Genomic DNA, 17,077 nt, shown 5'->3' with positions numbered 1-17,077 from the left:
ACCAACTCAGTGGAAATCTTACATCTTCCCACGGAAAAACTCCAAAGCTTGTTCAAAAACCTACTGTCCTGTGCAAAAGCTCTTTGTTTGAAAGATAACCAATCAATAAATATTAATTAAGCATCTTCTGTGTCCCAGGAACCGTGCTAGGCTCTAGGGATACAATGGCAAAAATGAAATTATTCCTATCCTCAGGGAGTTTCTATTCTTAATGATAAATACTGGCTGTGTCATTCAATTTACATCAGTGTTTGGCTAGCATGTCCATTCTCTTCAAAGGTGAGGAAGTTAGTTGAATATTTGAGTCTCAAGTTTTCTCTCCACCTTTTTTTTGGGAGGAAAGGTAAATGTTAAGAACTGAGATTTCAACAGTGTAGGGAACTCTTACTACTCCCTGTTCTAACAGATCGGCAACTTTTCTGCATTTAATTGTCTTGGAGAATTGCCTGGGGGTGCTGAGAGATTAGCTGTCCTTTTGTCAGTGTCACATAGCTAGCATTTGTTTGAGATAAGATATGGAATCAGGTATTCCTGACCCTATGTGGTCAGCTTTCCATCCATTATGCATCACTGCCTCTTTTCTCTTCATAAAACCATAGGGTAACTTTAGAAGTTCTTTAGTAGTATCTACAGAACAGACCAGTTGTAACTAGGTCTAGGTCAATCCACTATCATCCATAATAACAACTTATTACTTTAAAAGAAATCTAACTTTGTGCCCTGTATTTATCACTAAATACTAAGATGATCTCTACATGGACAGGACGACTGTATAAATCATAGAGTGAATTAACTTTACAATTCTGCCAATCAATTGATTTGACTGTTTTTGTTCATTGAATTAAATAGCTGTTCAGTTGAGTTGACTGGTTGATCATTATCCAAATCCTATTATATTTCAAGTTCTAGACTAAGTACCTCTTCCTCTATGAGCCCTTCTCTGTTCAGGACTGTCCCAAATTTTCTCACATCGCTGCTAAAGAACTCCTAATATATAATGGTATGCTGACACTCTATTACCTTACCATCTTGCTACTTATAAACTACTGTTCAGTTCCACATAGAACATCAGATTTTTGAGGAGGTGGGGAATAGCAACAAGGGTCAGACAGCTACATTGAACAGGCAGTTTTCTATTTTTAATGGGGTTAGAACATTTTCATTTAAAATACACTCATTTAAAATACTGCTTATTAAAAATGGTTCACCAATCTCACTGAACCTCAGACATAATATAAACCTTAAAATGCAAAAGTGTTGGGTATCCACAGGACAAGGGGGTTAGAGGAGAGATGGTGTGGTTAAAGATAAGGTGATAGAAATTAGAAGGTAATTTCACATGATCTGACTCAATTGGAAATAATAAGATAGCAAAGATGAACACAGGACTACTTTCATTGCTGAGCATTCTCACTTATTTTGCAGGCAGCTTAAAGGCCACATTGCCTTTACCTCTCACTTCCAAGTTCTTAGCAGCCAAAGGCTGGATGGCTCCCTTTCCCTCTCCCCTCCCCCCCAACCACGGTAGATAAAACAAAATAAAAACCATTATCCTACTATTATATGCGCTATAGGAAGAAACAATTAACTAATAGGATAATGACAATGAAAATTAATATAGAGATGGACAAGCTCTCGTTGGGAGACAGACTGATACAAAAATCAGGACTTTTAAATATTAAGAGATCCATTCATTAATTCAGCAAACATTTATTAAGTGTCTATTACTTACAACGAGCTGACAACCTTCAGTCTTCTCCTGACTATATTTCTGATTTCCTCTATTTCAACATACCTCAATTCCTATCTCACCCTGGAATTTCCTATCTCACCACCTAACAAGGATGGGAAATTTGTGCCTCGAGACAAGGCTGCAGGTTAGATTCAGTCAAAGGGCCACACTTGAGGACCTAGAGGGCCACATGTAGTCTCCAGGCTGCAGATTCCCCACCCCTGACTGTCTTAGCACTTCTTCACCCTGGAACATCCATCCACCCCTCCAGCCTTCTTACCCCGGAACATCCTTCTCTCATACCAGCTGGTACCTACCATACCTTCTACCATACCATTCTCAGTGGTGAGTTCCTCCACAGCCTCCATTCTGGAGATATACCCAGGCCAGGGAACCTGCATTCTTCTGCCTATGCTTCTGAATTTTGGGACTTCAACATAATGTACCCATATGATACCCCCCCCCACTTTCCCACTTTTCACTTCCTTTATGTGAATTGTCTTCCATGTTAGAATGTAAGTTCCTTAGAGCAGGAACTGTCTTTGTTTTCATTTAGATTTGTATCCACAACACATAGCACAACATCTGGCATATTTTTTTGTTGTTCCATGGTTTCAGTCATGTCCGACACTTCATGTCCCTATTTGGGGTTTTATTGGTAAAGATACTGAAGTGGTTTGCCATTTTTTTCTCTAGCTCCTTTTACAGATGAGGAAACTGAGGCAAACAGGGTTATGTGATTTGTCCAGGGTCACACAACTAGTAAGTGTTTGATGCTGTATTTGAACTAAGGACTCCAGGCCTGGTGCTCTATCCATTGCACCACCTAGCTAGCATACAGTAAGTCCTTAATAAATGCTCATTGCCTTGCTTCACCTAGGAGACAGAGGTCTCAGGTTTTAATTCTGACTTTGTAATGTGTTACCCATATGTAACTTGAATACAAAAGTCTACTAGTAATGGGACTCTTTCCTCTTTGGTGAAGATCAATGATCTGTACTTACACCTGCTTGAAGGGGCAGGGTAGAGGTGATGAGAGTGAGAGAGAGGAGAGCTATGTGTGTTCATTGTGGAACTGGTATTTGGTAGGAAAGGGATCAAAACTTGGATATAATGCTTGGGGTCCCTTTATCTCCATTAAAAAATGGCAACCACCCTTTCACTGCCTGATCCTTGCCATCATGGGTCGCAGGCACGCTCCCGGGAAGGGTCTGTCCCAGTCGGCTCTGCCGCACCGCCGCAGGGCACGCAAGTGGCTGAAGCCCACTTAGGCGGACGACGTGATGGGGCATATCTACAAGCCGGCCAAGAAGGGCCTGACACCCTCCCGGATCGGTGTGATCCTGAGGGATTCTCACGGCGCGGCACAAGGACGCTTTGTAACTGGCAACAAAATTTGGAGAATTCTAAAGTCCCAGGGACTTGCCCCTGATCTTCCTGAAGATCTTTATCACTTGATCAAGAAAGCTGTTGCTGTTCGAAAGCATCTCGAGAGAAACAGAAAGGACAAGGATTCTAAATTCCGTCTAATTCTGAACGAGAGCCGAATTCACCGGCTGGCTCGGTACTACAAGACCAAGAGAGTGATCCCACCCAATTGGAAATATGAATCATCTACAGCCTCTGCTCTGGTTGCATAAGTTTTGGTTTATGTATTAAAATGACAAAGTCACATCTAACTCAAAAAAAAAAAAAAGAAATGGCAACTAGAAGTTTAGCTTGAACCAGAAAACTGAACTCTAATCCAATAACCCCCTCCTCTAAGGATTAAATCACGGCCAAGCTTTTGGCCCCAATATCCTATTTCTTCACTTAGTGGGAATTAAAGTCTCCATTGGATAAAGGTCAGGGGAGAAGAGGCTAGAGATGTCTATTCTATCTACTTTTGAACCCCGTAATGATATCCTTATGAGTCAGCATGGTGTAATAAACAGAATAACACATTGAGAACCATTGAGTTCAAAAGCTATCTCTCTCATTTACTGCCTCTGTGTCTTTTGACAGTTAATTTTATCCTTCTGGGCTTTGGTTTTCTTATCTATAAACTAAAGAGGTTTAACTAGATAGTCTCTGAGGTCCCTTCCAACTTCAATATTTTGTAGATATAATATAAATATATAGAGAGATATAAATATAACTATTAACATAGATATAAATATCATAGATGATAGAGCCATAACAGGTTATTAGCATAACAGGTACATATTGATGAACATTCTTAATCTTCAAAATTAATGTTATAGAGATTAATCATATGTCCTATAACATGTCCCTTAGTAGTATTGTTAAAAATAGAATGCTAATTTGGATGAACTACTATCTGAAACAATGGGGCAGGTTTTGTTTTTTATTTTTTTATTTGAAATAAAATTACACAAACATTTTATAGGAAAACATGTACCTATTAGGACTCATTCTTTTTTTAGCTTCAAGTGAAGAAGTCAAATTTACGTTACGAAAAAAATAGCAATCTCAAACCTTCAGGGTAAGAAAATCAGATATGAAACATTACTGTCATTCATACGGAATTGTCAGATTCACTCTTCCTCTTAAAATAGGGCACAAATTCTACTTAAGCTGAACTTAAACAGACACTGTCAAAACTTAGATTCTATAGCCAGGACTAAAAGCTGAACAAGTAGAAATTCATGTTTAATTTTTTATTTCAGATTGGATTGATTCTGAATCGATGTGGCATATTGGACACAAAGATGAACATTATGTGTCAAGGTATTTTCCTTTCTTAAGACGAACAGGAAATCCCTGAAGTTCACCAATCAAACTATTCTCTATCAAACTATTCTCTATCAAACTATTCTATAAAAGAAGCACTGATGTATCCTGCACAGATATTAACAATACATTAGGAGAAGTTGGTTCCTTTCTAAACTGCAAGCTGGGAAACACACCCAGTGTGCCTTACTTATTTTCATATCTTTCTAGTACCTAGAACAATGTCTTGCTAGGTAAAGTAATTGTCCAATAATTATTTGTTAAATGAATGATTACAGAATCCATTACAAGAGGACAAGGAGAGCATTAAGCCAATTATTTATCACATGTGATGTCAAGTATCTGACAGTACGTGGAAATGTTCGTCCAAGAATCTGATTTTTTTTCTATTTTTCATCTAGATATTTCCACGAGAACATATTCACTCACCATTAAAATAGACAGTTTGGTTTTTGTTGCGGGGGAAGGGGAAGATAAAAGGTATAGATTGAGGTTGTCATTGAGTACAAATTTTGTTACTGTTTTGTTTAGTTGTTCAGTCATGTCCAACTCTTCATGACTCTGGGAACCATAACATGCTAATACTGTACATGTAATTTTCTTGGCAAAGATACTATAGTGGTTTGCCATTTCTTTCTCCAGTGTATTAAGGCAAACAGAGGTTAAATGCTGGGACCAGATTTGAATTCAGGTTTTCTTGACTCCAGGCCCAGCATTCTATCCACTGAACTACCTAGCTGTCTCTTGAGTATGAATACTTTGATATATTTAGAATCCTCTTGGGCTTTTAAAAAAATTTCAGAAAGCAATTTGAATGTGAACACATCCTTTCATGTGCTCTGCTATGAAAATAAATGTGGGAGTGATGCAAATATATGTGAATTCATGCCACAGTTTCTCCAAGAATAACTTTAAGCCAGTCCAATTGAAAAGTCCAGCTCTTCATCTAAAATTCCAAATTGCTGTGCCTTGTCTGTTATATGAGTTGACCTGATTTTGGATGTGAGCCAGAAAAAGTATGCTGTTTGGAGAAGGAAAGACAAAACGCATTTCTTCCATTTATATGTTACCACTTGAAAATCTATTCTATTGCCTACTACGCCTTCCTGTGTGCATTCTCACATCCCATTGCTTATTCTTCCCACCTACCTGCTACAACCTCAGGAGTTCTCTCTACTCATTCATTTGTTAGGTATTTTTCAAGTCTCATCTTGAATCACACCTCTATCACCAAACCTTCTCTGAGTGTTCCAGCCTATATATGTTCTTTCTCTCCTCTGAATTTATATCTCACTTATCACGAATCCCATACAAAAGCACAGAATATGAGTGATAAACAGGACTTAGTACAAACTGAACCTGAAAACTAATTCCCTCTCCTCTATCACTAACAGTCATTGCTTAGAGACATTTAGTGAGGGGGGAGAAGACGGGGAAGCAGCTAATACCTTCTGATACTGGCCTATTCTAATTTTTTGACAATTCTGATTGTTTAGAAGTATTTGGGGGCAGCTAGGTGACACAGTGGATAGAGCACTGGCCCTGAAGTCAGGAAGACCTGAGTTCAAATCTGGTCTCAGACCAAACACTTGACACGTACTAGCTGTGTGACCTTGGGCAAGTCACTTAACCCCGATTGCCTCACCAAAAAAAAAAAAAAAAGTATTTCCTTACAATGAGTCTAAATATGTCTCTCATTGACTTTTACCCATGGCTCCTAGTTCTCTCTTCTGAAGGAGCAGAACAAGTTGATCCCTTCTGTTACAATGTTAGCCCCATAATTGGGGTAATTTAAATCTATTAATTCCGCAATTATTTCATTTGTATAATTTTTTTCTCTGTAACTAGATTGTAAATCCCTTAAGGAGAATGACTATGTCTTTCATTTCTTTCTATCAAGACCTAGCACAGTTAGTTACCTAAATAATTATTTGTAACATTTATATAATGCTTTTAAGTTTATTTAGGACTTCCCTCAAAATACACACACACACACACATATGCACACACGGCATATAGAAAATATATTACTATCCTTATTTTATAGACTAGGGAATAAGGCTAGAGTTCTGTATATTCTACCTTGTCTATGCCTTTCCATTACACTTTTGACAGGTATTGTCTACAGCCATCTATAGCTTCAGAGCCTGTCTTGCCCTTCTGCCTCATACCTAGAAACCCTTCAAAAACCACCCCCATCCTCTCACTTCCTAGGGACACACTGATGTTTTCAAGGACCTCATAGTATAAAGAGGAGACAATATGTGAAATTAATATTAAATATTCTCTAATGATGTAGTCTTATTTTGAGTATAAACTCCCCATTTGCCAGGGCTCCCTTTTCTATCCTGTTCCTCTTCACATATCACCCAGGCAACTAAAATGGTGAAAGGCCTTAATTCCATGGCATACAAAAAATCTGTTGAATGAATTGGGCTAACATAGCCTAGAGAAGAAAATTAATGGGAAACATGCTAGCTGCCTTTGAGAATTTGAAGGGAAGTTATATGGAAGAGTGATTAAATTTGTTGTATTCATTTCCAGAGGGAAGAATCCGGAGCAAAGAGTAGAAGTTGAAAAGAGGCAAATTAAAGCTTGATAGAAGGTGAAAAAATAATCCTCCCTTAAAATTCAAGTTCTCAAAAACTGAAATGGACTGCCACAGAATATCATGGGTTACCCCTCACAGAAAGAATTTCAAGAAGAGGTGGGGCAGTAATCTATTAGATGTGTTGTGTTAGGTGAGGTTTATGTTCTAGTATGGATTAACCTTGATGGCTTCTGAGTTTCCTTCTGATTCTGAAATTTACGATTTTTGCATGACATTGTAGCCAAAAAATTATGTAAGCTTGGACAATGTTAAGATACTGTCCAGTACTGTGAGAATATACTGAGAAACACATTTTAGGAAAGACATTGATAAGCAAGAAAGCATTGAGAGGAGGGTGGCAAGGATGGTGAAGGGCTTTCCATCTGGTAATATGAAGATCTATGGAAGGAACTGAGAATTATCAACCTGAAGAAGGAAAGACTTAAGGGGACAGGGAGAGCATTTTCAAGCACTTGGTCTTTATGGGACTTGGAATGGAGAGTGAATGAAAAAATATATATAAATGAAAAATCCATAAAGTGCTTACTATTACAGACACTGTGCAAAGCACTAGGGATATAAATACAAAAAGAAAAAAAGAAAAAAAAGACAGTCTCTGACCTAAAGGAGCTTACATTCTAAAAAGGAAGACAACACATAAAAAGCAGTGGCAAGGAAGGGATGTTTTGGAATGGGAAACCAATGGATTGGTAAGTGTCCAGAGCTATGTGGCAAATGACTGACATAAGACCTTTGCAGGAAGGGTAGTGAAGATTTACTGCTTTTGGTGATGAGCATGCTCTGTATATGGGGTAAACTGGGTAGGGTGACAGAGTTATTATTGGAGGGTAAGTTGGTATGTGTATAATTTCACTGTTTATATGCAATAGAGTAGGGGTTCTTAACTTTTTGTGTTTCTATCATTGACCTTTGGCATTCTGGTAAACTCTATGGACACCTTCTTAGAAGAATGTTTTTTTTTAAATGCATAAAATAAAATGCATGTAATTACAAAGGAAAAATAATTGTATTGAAATACACCTATCAGGTTTTTTTTTTTTAAGTGCATAAAACCCAGATTGGGAATCTCTGCTAAAAAGAGAGCTGGTACAGGTTAGAGCTAGAGTGGCACTGGGGAGCCCTGTGTATACTTTGGGACCTGGTATGGGAGACATTGAGTAAGAGGGTAAGGGTGGCAGTGTTTGTCCTAGTAGCCCCCTCATTGTGATATATCATTGGTGAGAGCTAGTCAGCAATGATTACTTTATTTGAAGGGCTACAATAATTGGATGGGTCCTCATATTGATAGGAAATTAGATCGGTTCCATTTGACCCCAGAAGGTAAAACTGTAGTAGGAATAAACTGGTAGAAGTTGTAAAATAATTAGTTTAAGCCTGAGGTAAGTGGGAATTTCCTAACAATTAGTGCTATCCCAAATGGAATAGGCTACCTTAGAGAGGCAGTAAGTTCTACTGCATTGGAGGGCTTCATACAAAGACTGAATGATCATTTATGGAGTATATTGAAGAAAGCATTGTTTTTCAAGTATGAGTAAGGCTAGATGGCCTCTTTTGTCCATTCCAGCTTTAGGATTCTGTGGTGCTGATTACCTCAAGCTGGCCCATCACTATAATAACACTGTTCATGTTGACATGGAAAGTTCAGGAATGGAGAAAAGAAGTAAAGTTCTAGAGGATTCTTCATGTGCATATTCCTGCAGTGAACAGGACATACAAGGATCCCATTTAGCCTATTCCTTTTTAAAACCTTATATGTATCTCCTTAGGAACTCCTCACCCCACAGAAAGTACCATGTTAAACTATGTTTCCCTTCCAGAAGCTGGTCCTGTACTTTGACTGACTTTGCCTCAGACCTGATATTCATTTCCCTTGCTTGGTATGTAGCACAACTGAACAGCTTATGAGATATCTGAGTCACATCTTGATATTCACTGGAATGGAGATAGGGCTTCTGAAGCTGATTGCATATAGCAGTCCCCCACAGGCCTCAGCAACTTCCTTTCTGGGACCAAATATATTACCTAAAGGGCTGGCCAAAATGATAGCAGAGAGGAAAGAAAAGGGAGCTAAATTTAGAGGTGATGGGGATGGGCTGGGATGAGGAGAGGAAAGGGAAGTGAGTTAAATTTTCATCTTATTTCCAGCACATTCTGTAAACCTTCCTACAATAGTCTCTTCTAGCTAACAGCTCATACATTTCTGGCAAGCTGGTCACTACACAAGAATAAGAGACCTTTAAAAAAAATAAGCCAATATGAGGAAGGCTGCTTTCTTTACCTAAAGGGTGGGGAACAAAAAGAAACAACTGATAAATGTAAAAAAAAAAACCCTCTAGAAATATATCCTCCTCTTTGCCTCTTTTGTACTTACAAAGTAATAATCATCAAATACAAATCCTAAATAACATAACTCAGATCAAAATGATGGAATAAATAGGATCACAGGGCCAAAGATAACTTGATGCTGAAATTCACTACAGACACAATCTGAAGTATGTTCCATTCAACAATAATATTTAGCATTTATACAGCAATTCCAAGATTTGCAAAGTGCTTTGCATGTAGTATCTCATTTTTTCTTCACAACAGCTTTGATTGGAAAGTACTGTTATTATCCCTGTTTTTACAGATTAGGAAACTGAGGAAGACAAAGATTAAATGATTTGCCAGTAGTCACAGCTAGTTCAATGTCTGAGGTTGGATTTGAACTCATGTCTGCCTGACCCTCTGTCCAGTGTTCCATCCACTTAACTACCTAGCTGCCTCTGAATGAGCTTAAAGGATCTGGCTCAGGGGCAGCTAGGTGGCACAGTGGATAGAGCACTAGCCCTGAAGTCAGGAGGACCTGAGTTCAAATCCAGTCTCAGACCAAACACTTGACACTTACTAGCTGTGTGACCCTGGGCAAGTCACTTAACCCCAATTGCCTAAAAATTAAAAAAAAAATTTTAAAAAAAGGATCTGGCTCCAATAGGAAATTAGACAGATAGTTATCCAGCCACAGGGACATTTTCCTCAAACTGTGTCAATCTTTGCAGCATGGTACCCTGGAAAGAGTACTAGATTTGGAGCAAGAGAACTTTCCTGCCTGCCTTCTTTCCTTCCTCCCGTCCTCATTCCCTCCCTCCCTCCTTTCCTTCCTATCTTCCCACCTTTTTCTATAAAACAAAGAGGCTGGGTTAGTTAATCTATAAAGTCCCTTCCAGCTCCAAATCTAGGATCCAATGAACTATGTTCCCAATATCATTCATCAATAAACACTTTGCATGGATTGATGATGTACAAGGCACTGTGGTAAGCATTAGGGATATAAAAAAAAGAAGGAAGGAAGGGAAGGAAGGGAGGGGAAGGAAGGAAGGAAGGGAAGGAAGGGAAGGAAAACAGTCTATTTTATGGATGCAAAATGTTCACATATAAGTAAATAGGATCTAATTTGAGAAAGGACAGAACAATTAACAGGGTTAGAGGAATTGTATCCTTATTTGAGCCTTGAAGGAAGTGCTTTAATACTTCTTCTCTCCAACACTTTCATTTGGAGCCTCCCAAACACTTAAGAGTTCTGGCAATGCATGTGTCAACATCATCATCTATCTATGTATAGATCCCTGGAAAGTTTATTGCCAAGTTAAGTGAACTTATCCACAGCATTCAAAATTTCTCCATTTGTTATAATCAGTGGTTCAACATATGAATGGTGTGGGTGCTGGTTGGTAAAGAACCTCTATTTTCTTGGTGTTAATTGTTAGTTAAAATTAGCACAAGCAGCAAAGATTTGATCCGTACTCTGTTGCATCCCAACCTCAGAGGTTACATTGAGTGCATGATCATCTGTAAACAAAAAGTCGCTCACCAACTCTCCCTCCACTTTAGTCTTGGCTTGTAGGCTTTTCAAGTTAAATAATTTACTGTTAGTGTGGCAGCTAACTTTGATGCCATTTTCATCATTGTTGAAGGCATCTGACAACATTACAGAAAACATCATGCTAAAAAGCATGGGAGCAAGCACAGAGCCCTGCTTCATTGCATTGGTGACTGAGAAAGGACAAGAGAATTGTCCACTATCCAGAATCCAGGAACTAACTCTTCAAATAGAAGCACACAAAAAACCTGAAGCTTGGGACAGTGTCTCCTCAACCTTAAGTGAGAAGAACCCAACTTTTACCTTCGAAAGACTTACATTAACTGATACAAAGTGAAGTGAGGAAAATCAGGGAAATAGCGTACATAGTAATAGCAATATCCTGTGATGAAGAACTGTGAATGACGTAGCTGTTCTCAGAAATAAAATGATCCAAGACAATCCCAAAAGATTCATGATGAAAAAATGCTATCTAATTCCAGAGAAAGAACTGATATTGATTGAATACAAACTGAAACATTCTCTCTCTTTCTTGCTTGCTTACTTGTTTTCCTTCTTTCTTGTTTTCTCTCCTTTTTTCTGTTTCTTTTTCTCTTTCTTTCTTTGAGTCTTCTTGCACAAAATGATGAAATATGGAAATGTTTCACATGATTGCCCATGTCTAACCTATATCAGATTGTTCGCTGCCTCAGGAAGGGAGGAAAGGAGGGAGGAAGGGATAGAATCTGGAACTTAAAACTTAAAAAAAAAGAATAATAATCATTTTTACATAAAATTGGGGGGGATTAAAAATTAAAATTAATGTAAATATTAAATAAATAAATATTATTCAAAATTAAAGTCTAAATAAATATTAAATAAATATTATTTAAAATTAAAAGTTAAATAAATATTAAATAAAAATTTTAAATTAAAAATTTTTTTTAAATTTAAAGACTTGCCTACTCTGAGGAATATAATTTTCCAAGACACTTACAAAGGACTCATAATGTCAAAATGCTGTCCACCTCCAGAGAAAGAACTGACAAACTTTAAGAGCAAATTAAAGCATAATTTTCTTGATTTCCTTATTTTTCCTCTTTTTTGTGATACGGCTAATAGGGAAATATATTTTGCATGATTTCTTATGTGTAATTAGTATCATTTTACTTGTCTTCTCAGTGAGTGGGGGAGAAGCAGGAAGGAAGGAGAGAATTTGGAACTCAAAATTTAGAAAGAAAAGAATGTTAAATATAAGAAATTTTTTTAAAAAAAATCTCAGATGCTTACAGTTTTATAGGCATTCTCCTCAGTGTCTACTATACCTGTATTTGGTTGTGGGTGTTTATTTTTCTTCAAAATGTTAAGGCTTTTCTTATCTTGCAATTTTGTTGCATAGGAGATGAATGTATGACTTGTCATTTTATAATAAAAATAATTCAAAAGAGGGCAGCTAGGTGGTACAGTAGATAAAGCACCGGCCCTGGAGTCAAAAGGACATGAGTTCAAATGTGGCCTCAGACACATAACACTTATTAGCTATGTGACCCTGGGCAAGTCACTTAACCCCATTACCTAACCAAAAAAAGAAAAAAATAATAATTCAAAAGAAATAGAAGCTGACCAAAAATAAGCACAACATTTCAAAGAGCTTGAAAAGACTCTGAAGTGTGAAATAGCCATATAATTTGGTAATTAGGAATTAGAGGTGACCTTTAAGAGTCTAATTTCATTGCACATACCATTAAAATACTGAGATGTGATTGATTATATTTTCAAAAAAGTAATAAATTAGATAATATAACATTTATAAAGTACTTTGTGAACTACAAGGCTTAATGTATATTTTACCTGCTATTATCATCATCTTCATTCTCAAAAAAAGAATTATGGGCTTATAATAATAACTACAATAGCATTTTAGAATCTTGCAAAAGTAACTAATTTTATATTATGGAAATCTGTATCTTCCTCCCCCCCCCCCCAAAAAAAAACCTGTTATTAATTTTTGAAATCAGATGTTGCAATCTTTCTTACTGTGTCTGTGTGTGTGTGTGTGTGTGTGTGTGTGTGTGAGAGAGAGAGAGAGAGAGAGAGAAATATTATATCTCTGGAATTAAGTGCTCCCTATTGGTTGGAAAGATTTATTGCGATTCCCAAACTGGCTACATCAGGCTTATTCACCTGACAAGTCCTTTTTAGTCCTAAAACAATTAAATACATGCCTCTATTCTATCATTTTAATAGAAATGCTAGATTTATAAAAACTAACATAACTGAATAAATAAGATTTGGATGATGTTTGCTAACCTTTTAGGTAATTTTTTTTGAGTCTTCGGGTGAGAAAACAAAAAGAAAAGTTAAGCTGTAAGCACATAGATGCTAAAGGTAATAAAGAAAGATATGGATTTAAGCCAAGGAGAAAATGTCTGTAGTCTGGCGCAGCTGAAGCAATCAAAAGTGAGTAGCTTGGAAGGATAGAGATGGGACTGGAGATGCTGGTCTCTATCTTTGATGACCCCATACAGTCAGAACTGCTACCCATCCATACCAACCCACATGCTGACAGTAAATGTTATTTGAGAAGTTTTTTTGTTTTGTTTTGTTTTCTATTTTTCAGAAACATTGCTAATTTGTATTTTCCCAGAAAATATTTTGCATGTATTGAAATAAGATCACCTTAATTCTTAAGTAATATGTAAAAATAGAGTATTAAGAAACATCTTTCATTACCTCTTTTCCATCACTACATTGTAGACTCCCATTTGGATGTGAAACTACAATGTGAAGACCCAGTAAGCTTATGTTGTTGTTCAGTCATGTCCAACCCTTTGTGACCCTATTTGGGGTTTCCTTGGCAAAGATGCTGGAATGGTTTACCTTTCCCTTCTCCAGTGGATCCATTTTGTCAGGTAATCAGAGGTTAAGTGACTTGCCCAAAGGCACAAAGTTAGAAAGTATCTGAGCCTGGATTGGACCTTAGATCTTCATGACTGGAGGCCCAGTGCTCTATGCATTGAGCCACTTACTATCTCTACCAAGGTTGTATTGGGTTTAATTGCACAAACAGATTTCTTCCTACTCATTACAACATCTCAAAAGAAAAAAATATATATTTATAAAAGTGCTTAGTGGCAGCTGACACTTTCCCCTCTTCTGGTAACAAAGTACTTTCCCAGATGCTTTTTACATTTAAAAAAAGAGCAAGCTAGTGAATCTTAGAGGAGAGTAAAATGATTAGTGTCTCTGCTACTCTTTTCTTCATTAGAATTGTTGGCTTATTTTTCAAACAGGTTAAATCTTAATGAGTTCCCCAGTTAGATCTACATCTCAGTCCTACAAAACTGAGGAGTTCTCCATTGTAGACAACTAAAGAGAGGGATGAAGAAAGATTCTACTCTGTTCCTTACCTATGTGATTTTGGGCAAGCCACTTTGTATGTATGGGCCTATTTCTTTATTTGTAAATGAGGAGTATAGACTTGATTTCTAAGTTTCCTCTCAACTATAAATCATATATCAAATTTCCTGAGTCCAAATTCCAGCTCTGTTACTATTTATGTTACATTGGCAAAGTTACAACCTTCAGAGACTACCACATCTTTAAAATGAAAGGGTTAGGCTAGATCAGGGGTAGATTTCAGGAGGTCTAGAAATACAGATATTAAAAATATTTCAGTATAATTATTTTCCTTTACTATATAATTTCATACATAGAAATTCTAATCTGAGAAAGGGTCTATTAGGCTCTACTAGAAACCTGCCAAAGTGGTCCATGACACAAAAAAGGTGAATAATCCTTTGACTAGATGATTTTTATAGTTCCTTCCAGCTATACATCTTATACATACATATCTCAATCACACTATTGCAATTGATTTTTCAATTCAAAAAATAGGTCTTGAACTTGTGTATCAGATGAAATAGTAGGTGTTTCTTTATCTGCTTGGGGCAAAAAAGACCACTTTGCTCCTTTCTAAAATCTCTTATTTTGTCAGATGATGTGATCCATTGTTGCAAAGGAACAAAGGAAAAGAAAGTAAATATGACTGTATCCCTTCTCAGAGATCCCCACCCATACGAAGTATATTATTAGTGTAGTGTGTGGTCATGAAAGATATATGAAGTAGCTCCCTGAATAGGGATTTTCTTCCTTCCTTCCTTCCTTTCTTCCTTCCTTCCTTTCTTCCTTCCTTCCTTTCCTCTTTTGTCTCTCCTCTCTTTCTCCCTTTTTTTTCTTTCTGTCTGTCTTACTTTCTTCCTTTCTTTCTCTCCCAGTGCCTAACACAATATGCATCAAATAATAAATGTTTAATAAAGGCTTGTTGATTGACCTTTAATTCTATCTGTTTTTTTCCCAAAGCACAAATATGTAGAAGTCATCACCCTCATCAAAGAATGACTTGTAGTACAGACTATATACACTATAAGTGTAGACCTATCTCCATATTCTCAAAATGTCTTTGCCTTTAGGAGTGAGGCAAACCCACTAGTCGAGGTATTCTACTGGCTTCAAAATGTATTCATGTAAAAATGAAAGATAAATCACAAGGGAAGATGATATAATTTCAGGAATTCAATTTTATGGCTTTGGAGAGAGTGACCTCTAGTGGATGCCATCTGTAAATACTACGGACCTCACTTCTGGTTGCAAAATGTATTGCCAACAGAAAAAGGCAAATAGGAAGAATTTAATTCTGCTCAGGAACTCAAGGAATATTTCACATTAATTGAAATTTATTATAACAATTTCACAAAAGCCTGTCTGTCTTCTTATAGCTAGCATGTCCAGTTGCTCTGGCATTAATCAACAAATCCTGATGATGTCCCAGTAATATTGCAAAAGAAAAGAAATTTTTTTGGTTTGAATAACGTAATTAATCTGTGCATTACAGGATATGAAAATGCATAAAGTGGGCCTTGGGGAAGGTCAAACAAAGGTCCAGTGTTCTGAGATTTCTTGGTAGATGCATGCATTGTGTGAATTATATGAACAAATCATCTTCAACAATTTTTCCCACCGAATTTTAAAGCTTTCATTGAACATAGATTATTTATCATATGCTTTTTCTTTCATCTGGCTTAATTTATTTAACTTGTTGACTCATTTTGAATCTAAAGCAGACAGAAAATAAAGATTTAAGCATTTAAATGAGCAGCCAGAAGTTCAAATGAAATGCGTAAGTCCTTTCCTAGGTCTGAAGAGTGATAATGGGGTTGTGGGAATAAAGAAGACTAGAATAGCAGAACCTCTTTTATTAACCCTTTTACAAGTCTAGATCAAAGGATTTAAGGAAACAATGGTGACTCACTGGACTGCTGAGGTATGATAGTGCCCACATATACATATATGCTGAATTTTACAATGGTAACTAAAAAACTAGCCTTAAACACCCATATCTACTTTCTCATCTCTACAAAATCTTTTTTGAAAATAATGTACATCCTCATTGACGGCATCCTTAATGAAAGTAAAAGAAGAAATAGATATGTTTTTCAAATAATATGCTGCAACTGTCTATACATGTTCAATCACACAGTGGATTGAAATATGCAAAAAATATAAGATCTCACTGTATTTGTAGTTAGAATCTTACTGGGGAATAACATTTGATACAGAACAGCAAAACACTAATTTAAAGCCTCTGCAGATAAGATGTTTACCATGCATATGTTAAAATCATACAAAATTCCTTTAAAAATGTAACAAGACAACTTTCAAAGAGTATCTAATTATTAACATCAAACTAGACACGAAGCAGGGAGATTATGCTCAACAAATGTGTTTGCACACATGCAATGCAGAAGGAATCCTTCTATTTGTGGTCCTTCAAATGATCCCGTTTATCGGAGATCCTGTTCTGATTTCATCAAGCTTCAGAATATTGCAGAGCCTCCTAAATGATATCCATAATCACATAGCTATACATTTAGGAAAAATTGAGTGGATGGAGAATGTTAATTGTCTAAAATACAATAGGCAATAGGGTACAAAGTCCATCAAACTGTTCTATTTGTGTATCCATATGTGTTTGTGTACATTACTCTTTGTATGTGTGTATATGAGTAGATGTTGTCCACTACTATTACTCCTGCTAGTGCTACCAGAACTACTACTACTACTACTACTACTACTACTACTACTACTACTACTACTACTACTA

The 17,077-nt window shown here is 36.7% G+C and overlaps 1 pseudogene; it reads left to right on the top strand.

Moving 5' to 3' along the window:
- The first annotated feature begins 2,913 nt into the window (after nucleotides 1–2,913).
- On the top strand, nucleotides 2,914–3,372 carry LOC114045465 (annotated as a pseudogene).
- The last annotated feature ends 13,705 nt before the right edge of the window (nucleotides 3,373–17,077 follow it).

Source organism: Vombatus ursinus, unplaced genomic scaffold (assembly GCF_900497805.2).
Source record: "Vombatus ursinus unplaced genomic scaffold, bare-nosed wombat genome assembly UNPS02014778.1, whole genome shotgun sequence".
Classification (NCBI taxonomy): domain Eukaryota; kingdom Metazoa; phylum Chordata; class Mammalia; order Diprotodontia; family Vombatidae; genus Vombatus; species Vombatus ursinus.
The sequence above is the reverse complement of the archived record's forward strand: the minus strand, read 5'-3'. Positions and strand labels throughout refer to the sequence as shown.